This window comes from Gymnoscopelus braueri (genome assembly GCF_963280865.1).
Source record: "Gymnoscopelus braueri genome assembly, chromosome: 3".
Classification (NCBI taxonomy): domain Eukaryota; kingdom Metazoa; phylum Chordata; class Actinopteri; order Myctophiformes; family Myctophidae; genus Gymnoscopelus; species Gymnoscopelus braueri.
Genome location: NC_137612.1, coordinates 1,617,398 through 1,620,494, shown reverse-complemented (window position 1 = coordinate 1,620,494; position 3,097 = coordinate 1,617,398). Strand labels below are relative to the sequence as shown.

Here is a 3,097-nt window from a genome sequence, read left to right as displayed (position 1 = left end):
ATAACGCCCACTCTCTCTCCATATTATGCAAAAATCCCCCCCCCCTCTCCCTCTCTCCCTCCAGAGTCAGTGAGGTTGGTGAATGGGACTAGTGTGTGTTCAGGCAGAGTGGAGGTGAAGTCTAATCAGTCGTGGGTCTCAGTGTGTGAAGGTGACTTTGACCAGCAGGATGCAGAGGTGGTCTGTAGGCAGCTTGGCTGTGGGGCTCCTTCAGTCCTCCAGGGGGCGCTCCATGGAGAAGTGGAGGGTTCAATGTGGACCAAAGAGTTCCAGTGTGAAGGCAGTGAGTCTGTTCTCCTGGACTGTAGAACCTCAGACTCAACTAGAAACACCAGCTCACCTGACAAGACTGTTGGACTCACCTGCTCAGGTAAAAGATAAACTATAACTTTTGCTTGGATTATTACTTATTAAAATATGAAGTATTATATGTGATATGAATCTAAAAGTGCTGCATACATTTGTAATAACATTTGGAGAGTGAAGACATCTTTATATCCAAATTCAATTCAGTCCAATGGATTATCTCTTGGCATAATGCAGTAATTAGAATCACAGAAGGTGACAAAATGAAAGTTATTTGCAATCATCAAACAAACTGTTAATTTATATTCCTGAATACAACTTATTTTCATCAATAAATATAATCAAATGGGAGAAACAAGGGACATCTTGTCCTGTATTTCAACACATCAACAAAGCTGCTGTATTGGTAGAGGATCCATGTTCTCTGTTAAAGTGAAACTCATTTATCTGATGATTTTTCTCCTCAGCTCTCCAGGTTACACCAACACACAACTCAACAGGTAAACAAAGATGAAAGAAGAACAACTGATTATAGATTAGTCTGAAGGTCCTGTTATATGTTTTACTGCTTACTCTACAAAGTCTGTCTGTCTGCCTGCCTGCCTGCCTGCCTGCCTGCCTGCCTGCCTGCCTGCCTGCGTGTGTGCGTGCGTGCGTGCGTGCGTGCGTGCGTGCGTGCGTGCGTTTGTGTGTGTGTGAGAGAGAGAGAGAGAGAGAGAGAGAGAGAGAGAGGCATTATTTTCATATATTCCTTAGGGCAAAACTAGCAAGAAAGAAGGGTTACAAGACGTCGTTTGTGCCAACTGCTGTGGACATTTTAAATAAGAAAATGTTTAGATAGTCTAATCGCCACTGCTCATGACCACTGTTGTTGTGTTAATGTGAGTGCATTTTTATATTGTATTTTAATGCACCTGTGTATTTTTGTAATGTTTTATTGTTGTAACTGACTGCTGGTGTGCCAAAGACAAATTTCCATTTCATGTCAATTTAATGGACAATAAAGTTTCTTTATCTTCTTTATCTTTATATTCATGCACTTAATCCGTCATTACTCCTATGAAATCCAAGAAAAAATGTCCGCTGTCTTGCCTGTTTGATGAGTGATTGTTAAAACAAACGAGGCACCTCTTTTACAGTTCTTGTGAACTAGTGCTACTGCTGCTCACATATATCTGATCAGATGTTTTTTGTTGCAGCACAGCAGCAATCTGGTAGCCTGGGATCCAGACTGCTTCGCTACGTTCGGCGGATTTTGTTTCTCATTCGTTATACAGTCTGGAAAGTCTCTTATCTCTGTGCACAGCACGGGTGAAAACAACCCACGGCTTCTGATTGGTCTTTGGCGGGACCAGTGTTGTCCAATGTAAAACTCATGTCACTTCCTGACTTGCCTACGTCATTAAAATACAACTCAAATGGAGGCTGGCCAGACTGATAAGTGAAGTGAGAAAAATAAATCAGCCGAACGTAGTGAATCAGGTTGGATCCCAGGCTAGCAATCGGGGTCTAATCACCCTGCCGGGTTTATTTCTCAATAATGACCTGCTCTCCATTGACTATCCTACTTATTAAGGCCGCTCAGTGCTTTCACTTCAGCACAATAGGAAAGCGTTATGTGCTGTATTGATCTCATTAGTTTATTTTTGGAACACAGTTCTTATTTAACGCGATATTAAACACGTTTGTGGGAGCTCAGAACAGGGGTGGAAAACTACGAACCAGGTAGGATGTGTAAATTACGTCAGACTTCGGTGCTCTGTAATTTAATCTTTTAAGTAATAAGTATTCTCTCTCTCTCTCTCTCTCTCTCTCTCTCTCTCTCTCTCTCTCTCTCTCTCTCTCTCTCTCTCTCTCTCTCTCTCTTTCTCTCTCTCTCTCCAGAGTCAGTGAGGTTGGTGAATGGGACTAGTGTGTGTTCAGGCAGAGTGGAGGTGAAGTCTAATCAGTCGTGGGTCTCAGTGTGTGAAGGTGACTTTGACCAGCAGGATGCAGAGGTGGTCTGTAGGGAGCTTGGCTGTGGGGCTCCTTCAGTCCTCCAGGGGGCGCTCCATGGAGAAGTTGACACTCCAATGTGGACCAAAGAGTTCCAGTGTGAAGGCAGTGAGTCTGTTCTCCTGGACTGTGGAACTTCAAACTCAACTAGTAACACCAGCTCACCTAACAAGACTGTTGAACTCACCTGCTCAGGTAAAAGACGAGCTATTTTCTTGCTTTGGTTTAACATTCTATAATACAAGTAATGGTTTGTATTGCATTAATGTTTACGCTATTGCCACTTTACAGTGATTGATAATGTCAGGTTGGTGGGAGGAATCAGTAACTGTTCTGGTAAACTGGAGATGAAACACCAGGGAGAGTGGAGGCCAGTGGATGGTGGGTTTCACTGGAACCTGAAGTCATCATCTGTAGTGTGTAGACAGCTGGACTGTGGCTCTGCTGTTTCAACAGAAAGGAGTTCTGGTTTTACACATCAACCTGTATGGAGGATTACACCTTACTGTGCTGGTTCTGAGTCTTCACTGAGCGACTGTGTCATGATGGAGACTTTTGGTATCAAACGGAAAGGTTTGATTACAGGCAGACCCACAGTGATCTGTTCAGGTAACGAAAAACAACGACTTGAACAATGACAGCAATCTTTAAAGGCACTTATTTAATCTGTCATGGAGGCTTTTAGTCTCCTATGAGCTATTGGGGAGGATCTGATAATGATTAGTTTTTAGTTGTTTTTTTTCCCTCTTTATTTAATTGTGAATGTGTTTTTTATTGATTAATTATGTATTTCCAT

At 42.5% G+C, this 3,097-nt stretch overlaps 1 long non-coding RNA gene across 1 annotated transcript; it reads left to right on the top strand.

Moving 5' to 3' along the window:
* The first annotated feature begins 266 nt into the window (after nt 1–266).
* On the top strand, nt 267–2,457 carry LOC308079741. The gene is made up of 3 exons (XR_013932630.1): nt 267–370; nt 774–806; nt 2,191–2,457. It is a non-coding gene; the product is annotated as an uncharacterized lncRNA (long non-coding RNA).
* Nucleotides 2,458–3,097: the final 640 nt, after the last annotated feature.